Genomic DNA, 16,851 nt, shown 5'->3' with positions numbered 1-16,851 from the left:
GCGCTCCCTCAGGGGCTCCCACTCTCCGCTCAGGGGCTCGGCGATCCCTCACGGGCTCCCACACTCCCCCCTCAGGGGCCCGGCCCTCCCTTAGGGGCCCCAGCGCCGCTCCAGGGCTCGGCGCTCCCGCCGAAGCGAAATGGAAGGCACGGGCCCGCCTCACGCCCGCTGCCTGCCCTCTGAGGGGCGGCCCGGCAGCAGCACCTGACAAGCCCCCTACTCGGAGATCCTCTAACGGGAAAGAATTGGCCTAAATTCCCCATAAAATCTGCCAGAGAAGAATGTGCAGACACTCCACTGGTGCTGGATTTAGAGCTTGTCCAAGCATGGATTTATTGGGAATTACTCTCTTGAGAAGTCCTTACTCACTTCAACCCTGATGGAAATTAGAAAAGGCAGCTGATTTCTGAGCCATACAACTCAGTTTGGAAAATTATTCCTGGAGACAGAAATAAGGATAGCAAAAATATGGATCCTTTTTGTGGATTTTTGAAAATAATGGTTTTTTCCTTGCTGTTCAAATGGTACAACAAAATTCTTCAAGTTATATGAATTGAAACAATATGACAAAGTACTTGCAAAACGCAGAATTAGGTCACTTACCTTGCTCCTCCCTGAAATACTGCAACATAAAATTCTGGACTTGCCATTAGAGCATAGCTGTTGAACTAGCAAATTTTAAATAAATGGCACAACTGTCTAAGAAGTCTAAATTTTAAGCTGGTTCAAAGCTTCATGACATTCAACAAATACTATAGAGGCAGCTACTGTAAATATGTATTTCCTCATACATAAATAGATGAAAAGGAGAATATTTTCTCAAATATTGATTGATTTTAACATAAATAATTTTTATTTAATCAACTTTTTTTTCTTTCTTGAAAATATTAATTTTTAACTTTTCATTTCAAATTCTTAGACATTGTGTGTATTTACTTAATGTTTGTTCACTCAAGTTGTCCAAGCCCAGATCAATTAAGATCCAGGTCAATGCAAGAAATATTATGTTTATTTTTACTATCTAGTGCATATTCATGTCTTTCCTTTAATTTATTCTTCCATTTAAAAGACTTGCATCCGAATTGTATTGTATTACAGTATTCCAATTTTTATACCACACATTTAGATGCTTTAACCCACCTCCCCATCTAATTACTGGGCAAACAGCCGAAGGTGAGAAGCACTTCATTCCTACTTCCAACATGACAGGATCTTGGCCAGCACGGAATAACAAAAGATTTTATAAGGAGCTTAGAATACAATCAGGATTGATAATGAACCCATTGTGTGAAATTAGATTCTGAAACCATCAATCTTATTCAGTAATCTGAATAAAAGAGGGAAAATGTTTGTGCATAAGCATGCAGTAAGCATTCATTTTTTTGCTTACAAAAAATTCTGAAACCAGAAAGCATTTTTCCTTCTTACTATTAGTGAATGCCTTCTTTGATTCTGGCCTCAGGCAAGTTTCCATCTTAGTTCACAACATCTGCTTTTAGCTGACCAGACTTTAATGTTTAAAGCCATAATACAAACAGTTCATTTTTTCAAGCTATTTTTTTTCTTCAATTCCTTTCCCTAGGTGACATCTCCCTCAACACACACACAAATCACATAAAATATATAGCAAAGCAGTCTCTCAACTGCTCTGAGACAGTTTAATTTTTGATTTTCCCCAAGCCTAACATCTGATCTGCCATATGTTTTGAGTCTTTCCAGCTCATAGAGATCACATACTAAGTCATAAACTTGCATGTTCTGGAGCAACACAACTAGAAAATCATGAACACCAGACATTGGTCAGTGATCCATATGAGAACAGAATAATTCTCATACTTGCTAAATACAGGGCTGTTAGAACATTCAGTTTTCTCCAGAACTTACAAATCAGCAAATTAAGGGTAGAAAAGTAGGAAGATGTGAGCTCACAATTGGTGCAGACTTCTCTCAGTTTCCTTTGCTGAGCTTTATCCACAATTTCAGAGACATGACAACACCACTGGTCTCTAAAAAGCCTGAGGTCTCTAAAAAGCCAGGAGGACGTCTCTGCCTTCCTCATGGCAGAAACCACTGGGAAATGTTAGAAGGCATGAAATCACAGGCAACCCCTGAACTGCATGACTTTTATCAGTGCTTGAGGTAGTTGCAATCATTCATTCATGAAAGAAATTGTAAAACTCAATAATTTTAAAAAAATATTTGCACCTATAACCTTTTCCAGTAAAATAAAATACAAGTGGAAATACTGCAAAAATGAAGTTAGCTAGTTAGGTGAGGAAAAGGGGAGTTCCTTCCATTTTATCATGTAGGCTTTGATGGATTAACGCCAACATTTTTAAACGTAGAATTTACAAATGTGGGCCGGATGTTGCCTCACCCCTACAAAACCCTGGAACAGGTGAATCAGTAGGTTTGTGGCAGCTGCAGTCACTCCCGAGCACGAGTGTTTCAAGGCCGGGCGCTGGGAGAGCGGAGCGCGCTCCCGCGGGGCCGCCCCAGTCCCGCTGCGCGTGTCCGCCCCGGGGCTGGCCCGGCGCTGCGGCGAGCGCGGCCCCCAGGGCGCTGCCGCCAGCCCTCGGCCGCGCACAGGCTGCTCCCTCCTAACTCTGACTTTTGTGTGGCTAAACTAAAATATTTTTAGCACTATTTTTTTTCCCTGTATTGTTTTACTTTTGTTTCCTTTTTCAATTTCTTACCCATACACGTTTTGGGGTTCTTTTTAAAGCTTTTAAGAGATGAACCCTCTGGTACGGACTAACCAAGTATTTTCATTATGTATAGTATTAGGCTCATGCTTCAAATTAACAAACCAAGCACATTCCACATTTACAACCCCACCCTGAACAAATCTTGTCACATACGCACACTTATTTTATGTCCTATACTGATTAGAGGCAATAGCAATTTTGCACACAGATAAAGGGGATATCGTATTGAGTATAGACTTAATAGTTCAATAGCTGATACTTGACAATTCCTGCATACCTAAATCAAGTGCTCAGCTGATAAAACAAGACATACACAGAAGGAAAGAAAATTAGATTAATGCTGTAGTGATATTTGCTCTTTTGCAATGCACCTCCTAGAAGCCAAGTCATTGCTGCTTCCCTTAAAAATGAAACGTAAATGTCTCACTGAAAAGTGTCCATGGAGTCTGCTTTTGCACAGATGACAAACCTGAAAGTTATATCTGCAACCCCTGGTTTGGAAAATATCTGGCTATTTTCATCTTGTCAATTCCAACAATATATATTTTTAAAGGTAGGGATGGAATGGATTTTTTTAAGCTAGAACTATTTTGTTGAAGCCAGCTCTCAACAGAAATACAACGCATGCTCTTATTTTTTAAGCTTTTTGTTTTAAATCACTATGAATCAATTCTGCTTGCAGCTATACAGCTAACATCTGGATTCCAGATCATCTAATGGTTCATGCCCTTTGAAAATGTTTCCTGTCAGCAAGATTTCTTGCTTGGGATTGGAAATTATAATTCTATAATTTAAAAATATCCAGAACTCCTGAAAAGTAGAACTTTTTTTGAGTTCTTCCTTTAAATAGATAAGTGTAGTAGGAAATCTATAGATTATTTCCCTAGAATAATTTTTTCATTTGTAAAAAATAAATATTTGTCTGTAGTCAAGGAAAAAATGATGAAAATTTGTGAATTTTGAAAATACGGGTCTGATATATGATGAATTTTTAGAATACATCATAAATGTATTGTAAAACAAAAACATTTGTTTTACACATAGCTTTTTTATTCATCAAGAAAGTTTATATTTTTTCAAGTGTGGTTTATTACTCTGGCAAACAATGATTTGAGGAAACCGTGATACTATGGCCACTTACCAACTATGTGTCTGATTCCTCCTCAAGGGAATTTATTTTCTTGGCTTTGTGTCCGCTCCATTTTGTTTGGAAAAAAAAAAAGAAACAAATATTTTAGGTACTGTTTTCTTTGAAATGCTCATCCAAGTATTTCTAGAAAACTTAATCTTCATTTTCTGCCTTCCCTGGTCACATCCCAACTATTAAATTTATACTGATTAAGGTGGAACTAAACAACTCAACCACAAACAGTGTTTAAAGCAGCAGTGTGATCCATATGCAAAGTGTGGGGGGTCCAGCCAGTATGATTAACAGCTTGATGTAGTCAGGGCTAAGACACATAAATATTCCAAAAATAATTCTGTTAATTTGAAACTGTCTTTCCTAGAATGACAGCCTACTTACTCAGTTATAATAATCCTCCTTAATAATCCTCCATACTGTAGCTATGCTGTGCATTTTAAGTTAAACAGCAACAATATGCCAATTAAATTTCTACAGACTATATGATCTGAACACCCTACAGATCCTTCACTCTTTCAAAGTAGGTCCGTGTATACAGATTTTGTTTGATCTCTGGTTCATGTCAACCTGGTTTTGAAACATACCATAACTAGAAAATGTTTCTTTATGATATGTTAGTTATCAGGATTGTGATCTATACTGATAGAGGAGGAAACAAGTTCATGCACTGATCTTTCTTCAAAAATGAAGTTTATTCTTCTTGCATTAAGGGAGAAAGAATACATTCTTCAAAGTTTATATTTTCTCCCTATTTCAACTTCTATGATCATTGCCTTAAACCTTATGATTTTAAATTTACTAACTTAATGCTGGATAATATATTTACTGATACATCATAAGAAGGTTAAGTGCAAAACTGTGTGTCTTGTACACAGGTACAAGACAAGGTGGTCTAGTCCTGAGGAGATCATTGGGATATTATTGCAGTGCAAGTAATGCACAACAGAAAGTACAAGTGCAGAAGTATTGTGCATCCTTGCAGATGATGGAATGGACACAAGCCAACCCTCCTGACCCATATCAGATACTAGGAAATTATGTTTTACAGCACGGGAACTAAATCGATGTAGGAACTCAACATGACTTGACCTTTGAAACTGTACTCTTGTAGATGCAGCAAGATCCAACAACACACAAGAATGACAGAAGTATCTGATATCAGGATGAGAAGAAATGGCCTCAAGCTGCACCAGACAGGATGCATATTGGATATTCTTCATGGGAAGGGTTAGCAGGCATTAGAACAGGCTGCCCAGGGAAGTGGTGGAGTGACCATCTGTGGGTGGATTTAAAATGTCTGCAAACATGGTTCTTAGGGATGTGGTTTAGTGGTAGACTCGGCAGTGCTGAGTTAACAGTTGGACTTCATGATATCAAAAGTCTTTTCCAACCTAAGGGATTCTATGGTTATCTGTTCAGTACTTCATCAGAGTCCATGGGCTCACTGCCCTTCTTTGCAAATCTATGCAATTCCATTGCACAAGTCTCAAAGGCATTTGAACAGAATATTTTTTTCCAACTCAACCAAATTTGCACCACTGTAAACTCCAGCAGTATTGTATTTTGGAACTGAAAATCCTTGTGAAACAGTATAATTCAAAATTTTAAAGTAGCAAGTGTCTTACATTTTGGAATGCAGTAACTCAATACAGATGTTCAGATTCCAGCTGGGGCACTTGAGGCAATTGTTCCTGATATATTCTGAAAAACAACCCCAAAACAAAAAAAAATTTTATGAGAAACAGTAGAATAGAATGTCTGAGTACACTCACATTTAAGAACTTGTCCATCACCAGATGGGTTTGTTCCAAGCAAACTGTGGACTCCCAACAGCTGAGCATCTCAGGAGTAGGCACAGTACTAAATAGAAGACATTCTGGGAAACTTCCAAACTAAGAAGTAAAGACAATGACTGAAGCTTGGGGACTTCTCATCATCACAAAAACATTTGAGTACAAAATCCCACTGAACTTTGGCACAAAACACTGAAGATGGTTTACACAGACTCAACTTATCCTCAAAGTAGCACGGCTGCTTTGGTGACAGTGGAGAACCTGAGATATCAACATGTTTCAAATAAAAACTTCTGTCACACAGAATTTTTGATAAAAATGGAAGAGGCAGCAAGGAGCACAGCTGAAAAATGCAGTATGTTGACACACTACCAAAAGAAACAGAGTTAGATATGAAACACTTTTATAACAAGCTGACTACTGACAACGATACAGAAAGTAGGTGACAGCATTTCAAAGTCAAGACATTCTACATACTTGTTGATGTGTTTACAACATAGATGAAAGAGCAGTTTCAAGATTTCACAGAGAAATGCAATCTGACATGTTGACATTGATAAAGTTTTTAAAACATCTTCTCATATAAAGCCTCAAAGAAAACTTTGTAATTTGCATATTTAGTCCAGCTATTCACTAATCAACCCTTTCATGTATTAATTCAGACCATACAGACCTATTGGTAAATTTTGGGTTAAGATGTTCAGAAGAGGACATATACATTTAAATACACAAAGAAAAGACAGAATGATCACTGGACTTTGTCTACAGAAGAATTCAGGGTGTCATAATGGTCTGACAGTTTTGTGAGTCTTCTTCTGGAAGGTGGTATGTGTGTTTTCTGCTGAAACATTCTGTAGAAAATTGGAAGCCCTGGCTTCCTATGTATTTCTAAAGAGGACTTGGGAATTTATTAAGTCTAGCCCAGCACTATGTAGTATGGTAGGGTTCTCCCTTCTCATTTTACCAAACAGCATTACAGTATTCACTTGAGATCCCTTCCCTTTCTGTGAAGTGATTTCAGTCCACATCTCCCATCTCATGAGTGAAAGCTCCAGTCACTCCATTATTGGGTTTTGTGATCCAAGCCTGTACCAGCTCTTTGAGGGTAAAATCATTTAAAGTTCTTTGGAATAATTAAACCTTATGTAGAAAGAGCACATATGTGCCAATAACCACTGTTTGGTTACCACTAACCTTAGACTTGTGAGACCCCCCAAACCAAATCACTGCATTCCCCTAGTTACAGAGAACACAGTCATTTGTGCTCTTGTCCAAATGGTTATTTCATGCAAAGGAATTAAACCCACTATATTTGGGAACCAAATACCCACTATAAGTAAGCAAAGTATTTCTAGTGACATCAGTGATGTCTGGATCACATTTGCAAGAAAAGCCAAAAAGTCAAATCACTATTTAAAAGTGAAAAATTGTTCTCATGCTAATAACATTGAATTGCAGGAGTGGACTTAATATATGTCTTTAAACTGTTTAATTTAGTATGGAAGAAACTAAAGATTAAAACCCCATGCCTTAACAGAATGTTTCTGCAAGTCATACTAACTTACAAAAAATAAGTTAGTATGCTATAGCATAGCTAAATGTTATAAAGTGTGAATTTCTAGTGTTTATTACTTCTTTGTACTTGTGTCATATTTTCCTGTTAAACAAGCTATATTTGCAACATCTAGGCAAATTACTTTAACATTTGGTCTTCATAAGCTGACTACAAAATACCCAATGTGAAAATAAATTATTTCATAAAAAGTCTTATTTTCTTTGTTGAGAAGTGGCTGACAGATAAAATTCTCATTATATTCAGACAGTATTTTTATTTATACATATACAAAAAGAAATCTATCTCCTATCTCCTTGTTTTAGCTCTCTGTTCTGACTTAACCTCTACAGAGCCAGAATGGTATGACCAAGGAGGCTGTAAGAATCCCCAACCTGAGCTGCTTCATGTAAAAAGCCATTAAAGTTCACTAAGTCACCCCCTTTTTGAGACCTGTAACTTTTCTCTCCACCCTCCTGTTTTCTCCAAAGCGTGACCTATGGCCTATATTCACAGTCTGTGGAAGCAGAGGGATTTGAGGTAGAAACATTTCCTTGGGCAATAGAAGTGGTAACAGCAGGAGTACCAAGGAAAACAAAGTGTTAGGATAAATCTCTTCTTAACAACAACAACAACAAAAAAAAAATCACAAAAAAGGTGTTCCTCATAGCTACTCTATAGGTATGGGGAAGAATCTTTACCACCTGTGCACAAGATACAGAATATAGATCTATAGAATTAACTAAAACTTACAGTATATTTTTAAAATAATAGTAATTAAAAATTGGAGCGTGAGCAAGAAAAATGCACTAAAATATTTTAATATTTTAATGCATTAAAATATTAAGCCCAGCAATAATGCTGTTTTAGAGCACACATTTATCATACTGCCAGTCAGCTCCAACCACTGTTTTCCAGATGGCAGAGGAGAGCAGAGGCACAAGGCAGTTATCCCGATGGAGCTGAGATCTATCACCACAATAACAACTCTGCAATAAAACAGGAGACAGCAGAAAAACAGAGGAAGTTTACTCAAAAAAAAAATCCCCAAAACCAGAAAACCCCAAAAAACATAGGAAAGGGCTCCAAGAGCGGCTGGGGCTCCTGAGAGGGGCATCTGGACCTTGAAGCCCCTTCTGTAGCACCTGCCTAGGTCAGCACGAAAAGAAAGATCTGGTTACAGATCTTATTTACAGGTATTTCATGTTTCAAAAGAAAATTCCTATTTCTCCAAATGTGTTCCAAGCTTTTAATCAAGGTTGTTACTACTGGTTCTTGTCATCTGTTTCCCAAAGATTAAAAGGAATTTGTCTTCCACAGTCTTTCTGCTTTGTCATTAGCTCACAGGTGTGGATTGTGTCTATTTCAAGGTTTGAAAACACAGTTTGGGTGTCACCTGGTCCTTTTTATCTGACACTGAGGGCATGAAACATGCCTCTAGCACTAAACAGAACTAAACTTCCATAAAAACCTTGGGCCAAGTTTCTATCTTCAAGTGGAATACTCTTATTATGGTAAAAATTCAGCAGATTGTGGCTTTGCTTCAACAGTACTTCAGTAATTTCTAATTCATTCAGAACAGTCTTGTAGAAAAAGGCATTAAAATTAGATTTTTAGGTGCAGGATTTTCAAACATTTCAGTTATATTTTTACATGATCCAAATTTTTCCTAGTTTTACATTAATAGTGAAAAATCTCAGCAATGTTATTTGCTATTGTCATAAAAACAATTTTCTTCTGATGATTTATATAGCTAGACAGTATGCAGCATGTATCTCAAGTCCTATACAACTGAAATTTTCACAAAATGGTATTTCTAACATATATTTTGACATTATACAAGGAATTGTGTGCCATATTTTTGGAGAGGATTAAAAAAGCACTATCCTCATATTAAACTGGGGACAGGGGCTTGCTACTTACATTATTTCTATTCATGTTACAGTGTTTCAAGAAATTTTATTCTATTTTAAGCATAACAACCCTCAAGAAATATCTACAGAAATATTGGAAAAGAGAGGAAAAAAAACCCCTGATACCAAACACAAAAGACAACGCTGAATTTCATTACTATAATTGTTGAGTTAAACCAAGCATCCAGGTTAGTAATCTACCAGCTCTCAGGAAAAAGAAACAAAATTTCATTCATATACATCCAGTTTCTCTGGTTTAAAATTAATTTCTTTCAAAGGAGGTATCAGTTAACACCAGAGTTTTGTACCCCTTTGCAATGCTCTATAGTTCTGAACCACTAGCTGAAAATAGGACTTCAAGGCACTAGAGGAGAGTATGAGTTCAGGAGCTTTCTGTGATTCTGCATCCATTGAATTATTAGTACTTCTGAAAGTCAAGAAAACTGGGTATTGTGTAAAATAGCTTGAGGGAACAGCTTCAGTACATTAAAATACAGTCCACAGGCAATTTTCTAAAAGAACTCTCCTTACCACAGCTCTGTCCTCCTTGTTAATATTTTAAGCTAGCTGCCTTAAGTGACATATGCATGACTCTCCTTTCGGTATGGCACTTCCCTCTGACAGAGTGCTCCGGTGGGAGGGCGCTCCCTGTGCCCACCGGGATGCCGGCACAGCTCCACCAGGGTGCTGCCGGCCGGGCAAACACAGATTCTCTCTCCTGTGTGCGTTTCCTCCTCCTCCTCCTGCATGCAGTTGTGGAACCCTGCTCTCGGGAACCCCGGCTCCCTGCTCCTGGGCTGGCAGCTCTTGGGAGGAAAGCGCAGGCTTAGGGAAACCCCAGACAGTCCCATTTTATGAGCTAAGGGTTAACTCCACCTCCGTTATACTGATGGAAACGAGGAGGAAATACAGTCTACTCTACAAGGCTAAGCTAAGAGAAAGTATACATTAAAAGGAGTAACTAAAGCCTAGAGTTTTGGAGCAGGGATGTGGCAGCTTTTAGAGATTTGCAATCTTTTGATTTTTATTTGTAACATCACCCATAGGGGTTTGTTTCTTTTTTTGCCAAACAATGAAAAAAAAGAACTAGAGTTTAAAAGCTACAGTTCAAAAACATAAATACCTGTAATTTCTTCTGGGTTTAGAGCAGTAAATCCTTGTGCATGCATATTTACAGATAAGTGGGCACAGTTTTACTTGTCTGGAAAGCTAAGTGTTAGATTAAAATAACTGTTCTCACATCAGTGACGACTTCAAAAATAATATAAATGCTACAAGTATAAAAGATATGACAAGAAAGGTGTTTCAAACAAAGTCAGTTTTCCAGCTTATTAATTCTGGGAGCTGACTCTCCTCTTTATCGCCTTTTTGTAAACCACTGATGCCAAAATATGGAGAGCATGAATACTAAGCAGCATAGCAAAAGAAAAACAAAGAAAAACAACCTCTAATTTTTTAAAATGAGGATCAGTGGGTACAATGCACAAAGAATTCTGTTTTAAAATCGGAATAAAACTGTTCAAGAAATAGAGAACAATATCATGCTTTCCTAAAATGATCTTTTAACTTGAAGAATTTAGTCTTGCTAAAACAGAAGGCCAGTAACAAACAGGTGAATTTTTACTCATAGAAGATACACAAGAGAAGAAATTCAGCTAAGACCCCAAAGTAATAGCAGTGAAACAATGAAGTTACCATTGCCTAGAAACAGCACAGGAAAGTGGAAAGTCTAGTCTTGTGCACTGATTTAAATAAAAGCCTGCATATATGTTGTTAGATCATATTGGAAGTGACATTGTGTTAAGAGGTTTCAGCCATTGAAGTTGTACTGATGCAGGCTCGGGCAGGATTTGGCCCTGCCTATCACATTTATTATACATGTGCTGCTCCCTCTCTTGTTTTGCTCCAGCCTGACCTATTGGCTGTCCCTGCTGGCTGGGATGCTGGCTTCATCCTTGACCCTGGCTTTCTTCCACACCCTGATTCTCCTGTGGCTGCACATTACTGCTCTCATTGCTTTAGCAATCTATTTTTTACCATCATTTCATCCTCACTGAAGTCTCCCATTAAGAAATCTGATCATTTCAAGCTATCATCGAAGCTGTTTGCTTTCCTAATTTGAAATACTTGTATTTTGACCTCAGTGTTTCTCAGTATAAGCACCCTGCAGAAACATTAAAATTAATCCTCTAAAGGCCAATTTTAATGTAAAATTATGTCAGTTTTCATCTTCAGCTATCCCTACCAGCTCTTCATTGATTGCAGGCTCTGTTAAGAAATGTCTCTCCTTGTTTTCCTCCACGGATTTTCTCCAGACTACCTTTTCATCTAAGGCTGGACTTTTCATTCCACCTCTCCTTAGGAAGTAACTTTCATCAGAGCTGTGTGGATATCAAATGCCATCAAGTAAAACTGTTACATACAGCTTTGTTTGCATTGTATATATGCAAATGCAGATAAAGTCAGCAGAGAATAAGGTCCCATTGGTCAGTGCTATGCAAGAATGCACTGGGATAAACAGACCATCTACAACACAATACCCCTGACTGTGCCGAAAGGATGTATTTTGGATAAAAACAAGAGGAAATTGAGTTTTCTGAGTTGAGAGGGAATGGTTAGGACACAAAGCCTGTGGCTATACGAATATTGAATATAATAGGGATCAGAAAGGCTGAGAGGCTGTGCCTTTCTTCTGGCATGAAAGGCAGTGTTCATAGCAGAGGGAGGCATTACAGTTGCCTTATTTCCTTTCCCTACTCAAATCTCTGAAGGAAGACACCCTGCTAAGCTGTGTGTTTCCACAACAGCTTTAGGTCCTTGCTAGAAGAACAAACACCAAGACTTCATCTCTCTCCAGTCACTCCAAATGAGCTCTGTGATGCTCCTGTGAGTTCCCACCCCCTCATTAAGCACCACTGGCTCCGGTCTGTTCTGTCCTTTGTTAGAGTTTTACCAGCATTGGTTACAAAACTGCTTCTGCTATCTGTAAAAAATCCTTTTCTCAGTCCTTCCATCCAATCCTATTGCTTTCCCATTTGTTTTCAAAATTCCTATGATAATACCTGTTTCTAAATGACTCCTTGTACTTTGATACAAATTTCAGTTAACAGAGGGTCAAAAGAGAGAATACAAGAGATTTCAGTGACAGAGAGCAACATCTGAGAATGCCATGGACTTGCATAAAGGCCAGTTTGCTACCACATTTGTACCAAAACCAGGGACATTTCAACATCCTGTGTTTGTTGAATACATGCATTTGTCACTAGGTAGCTGACAACTCCTATGGACAAAATATGAACAGCAGCCATTGCATCCCTCATGCCCCTTTCAGGGAATGCTAGCAGAAAATCTATTTTCAGTTCGGCAAAATACCTGGAATACTCCCTGTGCTACTTGTGAAGTAAATTATTTTCCAGTTTCCTTCTTAACATTAGATATTTTAGAAATGCCTATTAGAAAACAACATTTCCATTTTCACAGGTAAGTGTTTTGGGCTTGCTGCTTTCTTGAATAGTGACATAACTTTTGATCAATTTAACTCATAGTTTCCATATTTTGTAGCTGTAATAGGAAGCAGTTTTGTAATGAGCACACATATTTCTGTAGCTATACCATATGGTCCTGTGGCTTGCATACCACAGAGTGAAGAACAGAACTAAAACCAGAATGTAGTCACCAAAAGTCTCCATGGAAAGCTCATGTGCAGCAAAAACCCACTACTTGGAGCATGCTCACACCAAATTACAGCACTAAAATATTTCCTCACCGAGGATACAAAAGGGATCCACAAACTCCAGAAATGGTGGTGCGTAGGAACAATTTTGGAACAACTAATGTCCTGTATGCCTCCCCACAAAAAACATACTACAGCAGACAGCAAGCAACCAGATATAGGCAAGGCAGTGTCACAAAATAAAGTATTCTAGGTGAGTTTCTGTGCTTAAAGGAACATTAGAAGATTGAGGCAGTTGAGGGCTCAAAAGGGTTCCTTTTTAAGTGAGTGTCCTGTCTATTCCAGATGCAGCCATATGTGCTATTTGGTCCATTGCCTCACCTGCCTGGAGAGGGCTTGTCTGAGACACCTGAACATGGACCTTGGTAACAAGGAGAACATGGCTCCCATGTATGGGCCAGAGGTCACAGCAGACTAGAAACATGGCATGCTTTTCCATGCAGGGAGGAAGAGAAGCAGAACTGCCTTTCCACATGATCACATCCCTGCCTTCCCTGTACCAGTTTGAGAAAAGCCTTCTGCTGTATCCTGACACGTGGGGCTGAAGCCACAGAAAACTTCAACTTGTTCCTCTGCCAGCCCACAGAAGTTACCACCTTATTCTGGCATTAGAAAAGTCACCTCATTGTAGTTTTTCATATAATAACAATGAAGCTAGTTTTCATTTCATCACCTGTAGCTGAGAGTAACAACAAAAAAAGGAAAAATAAAAAACCCCAGACAATTGTCTTTAAAAATAAATGAATCAGTCAAGTCACAGCAAACTACTCACAAGAGAATTCATCCTTGGAATTTAATACAGAACAAGCTCTGCAGTGCACCAGTACACACTTAAAATAAAGCCTTTCCAAGGCATGTTATCCTCTCAGTGAAAGGGAAAACAATCCAAAGCAAAAAACAACCAAAAAAGGCTCTTTATTCAAATTCAGTACTGTTATTCCTAGAGTGGCTGGCAAGTACTACAGTAGTATTGGTGGCAGCTGACTTGGAAATATTACTACTTTCAGTATGAGAGATTGCAAGAAATTAATAATTTTTCTCAGATTTTACTGTTTCTGCCCCAAGGAAAAATTGAAGTGGCAACAGGAGAAAATTACAAATATATCACAGTCCAGAGCAAGGAATTCTTCCAATTTACTCCTGGGCTGTGAGAGCCTAAATATTAGGTTGCCTAGTTGCCCAGACTAGGATATGTGGCACCCAATTTAAATTTCTATATTTGCTTCCTATGGCCAAAGAACCTGGGAGTCTGAACCAGCAGCACATCCAGTTATGTGCAAAGAGCCGCCAGGCTGGAAACACCTGGGCCAAAACCTACCTGCTCTGGAAGGCTTCCATGGAGAGTCTCTGCTGTACATCTTTGCTCTGGAGGAGAAGAGTACAGGAGAACAGAGTCTGGCATTTCCTCCTCAGTAAAATTTACCTGTAATAATGATAATATAATCTTGGAGGGCTGGGAAGGACCTCCAGTGTAGGCAGGGGCAGGGCAGGGAGGAGACAGCCCCCAGAGCCCTCTGTCACCTCCTTGGGCACAGGGACAGCCCAGGACACCAGCCCACAGCCAAGAAGGCCTGGAAGGAGTAAGAGAGCAGCAGTCCTACAACATCACCCAAAGCCAGGGCAATGAGCCCAGGCTGGGCTGAAATAGGGAGGTGGGCAAGGTGGGGAGAGGCCTCAGGTGGGGGTGATCAGGCTCATCATTACTGTATTGACTTTTTTCTTTTTAATTAAACTTCAGAAATTAAAATTACAGAGTTATTATTCAAAAATTGATGCAATGACTACTTTAGGTGTAGTGTTTTCAAGTCTTATTCAATGTTATAGAAATAAAATAAGTGGTTATACAAGCTAGCATGAAAAGTGGGTGGTTTTTTAGGAATTTTCTCATTCAAAACACCTGGTCACATGTTAAAGGGCTAGAATTAATTTACATTATTAAGTTTTGCTCTGACCATAATTATGTCCACAATGACAATGCAGAACATCCTTTGCCCCTGTGGTTGCGTTATCCAAAGCAGGATCCTTCAGGTAGCTGCCTGCCCATTTACACACACTCACAAACTCACTTATCTACCTGGCACATGCTGCTAACAGCAGCACACTGCTGCTAACCCAGCCCCTCTGCCCAGAGGAGGCATTTTCTCTACCTGCTTCTCCCTGGCATTTCTTATAGTCTTTCTTAGACACCTTCTTTTATTCAAAATTGTTTCAGTGTGTATGATTAAAAAAAGGTATTAAGTTTCTCTGCCTTTCATGGGCATTTCTTAGAACTTAGTGATGGAGACAGGTTTTGTCCATTCTCCAGAAAGTGCCTCTGCCAAGGAGAAATGCATAAAGAAAACAGTATTTCATCTGGATAACCTAGTGTTTCCATTAGAATCACATAATGTCTAATTATGTACTCCATAAATCTTCATATTTTGTTATGAAGCTCCTAATAACAAAATCTGATAAATAGATTCTCTCCCCTGGCCACTACCAATTGAGTAGAAAAAATACTTATTTATGAAGCTTTATTAATAAAATCTGAATAATTCAAACAGCTTCTTCTGTGAAGAAACAGCATATTCCTATTTGCATATAAATGAAATGATGCTTTAGTGTCAGAGTGAAGAATTAAATAATATGAATTTTTACAGTGCAGTCTTGACAGCCTCATAAATATTATGGTCATAAGCTGCAGTTTCCTAAAAATCTCATTTTATCTTTTATTACAAAAATATGACCAAAGGGCCAAATCCTACTCATTTTACATGTGTGAGTATTCCCAATGACAACACAATCATTCAGTAAGTGAAGTTAGCACATTCAGCTTTAAGTCAGCTACTAGAGCAAAACCACAGTGTTATCTGCATATCTACTAGGAGACCAGAATCTCTTATTTAACCATGAGGAAATTCTTGTGTGTTGATAAAATATAAAGAACACAGAAAACTGTAGCTCTACATTCAAAGAGACAATATACAACATGAGGAAAGGAAAAGCACACAGCTCATACACATAAGATGCCAGATTTGCTCTTAGTTACACAGGTACCAGTTTGGCCAAGCCAAATACTTCTGTTAGGTGTAAGCAATCACAAAAGCTGCTGCAATTACAAGAACACCTGAATTACTTCAGACAGACTGTTGTTGCTGAGGAAAGCTTTGATTTTATCCCTTTTCTTTGAAAGGTTGAAAAATCTCTGAAGCACAACCCCAGAGCAGCTAGAGAGAGAGCTGAACTGGATGAAGCACATTCTCCTAGAGGTCAAATGAAATTGAGGGCCATGACACTAATTAAGAAACTTCTCAGAGAGGTGTTGTGCAGTCTCAGCAGCTGAGACAAGAAGTGGGTGCCTCCTTAACCTGTCAGTGATATTTTATCCAGCCACAGTGCTGTGCAAGTGGGACAAAATAGTCATATACAGATGAGACACACATGGAAAGTAAAGCTAAACTTGGGGTGGGAGGAAGAAGAGAATTATTTATAGATGTTTTGGAGAGTTTACGAAGTACATAAATTTATTTATAAAGTCTAAAGAAGACTATGGAAGTATATAGTGTGATCTGTAAATTACAGGCAAGTGTATTCAACCCTGAATACACTGCTGTACTCAAACACAGCACAGCCTATGTTTGGCTAGCCTGTGTTTTCCAGGGAAGCACTGGCTCTCAATCTGAAGACACCCAAAGCCAAGTAATCAATGACAGCCCTTAACTATTCCAAGGAATACTTTATGACAATACTGAACACTATTTTATTTTGCTTGATTCCAGCTACTAGACATTATTCCTTCTTATTTTGGTCTGCCAGGTTCAAATGTCCCTGATATTCAACATTCTTTTTGTGCATTTATGTATACAGTTACTGACTCACCTTTCAATCTTTTTGATTCAGTAGGTAAGTTAAGGTTTTTAGTTCTTCATTGCATTTTCTGACTCCTGATCATTCTGTAGCTCTTCTCTTTGTTTTTTTAGTATCCATCTTGCAATGTGAGCATCAGAACCATGCACACCATGGCCCAAC

At 38.5% G+C, this 16,851-nt stretch overlaps 1 protein-coding gene across 1 annotated transcript in view; it reads right to left on the bottom strand.

The window, feature by feature from the left end:
• Positions 1–16,851, bottom strand: part of HFM1 (helicase for meiosis 1) — a 56,927-nt gene that overhangs the window by 34,763 nt on the left and 5,313 nt on the right. Inside the window, exons 2-3 of the mRNA XM_077182263.1 lie at positions 5,478–5,553; positions 3,850–3,904 (exon numbers count right to left, since the gene is read on the bottom strand). The gene's annotated coding sequence lies outside the window, so the exon portion shown is untranslated. The remainder of the gene's footprint in view (positions 1–3,849; positions 3,905–5,477; positions 5,554–16,851) is intronic.

This window comes from Agelaius phoeniceus, chromosome 8 (assembly GCF_051311805.1).
Source record: "Agelaius phoeniceus isolate bAgePho1 chromosome 8, bAgePho1.hap1, whole genome shotgun sequence".
In the NCBI taxonomy this organism is placed as follows: Eukaryota; Metazoa; Chordata; class Aves; order Passeriformes; family Icteridae; genus Agelaius; species Agelaius phoeniceus.
Note: the sequence above shows the minus strand (reverse complement) of the source record. Positions and strands in the feature narration are given on the sequence as shown.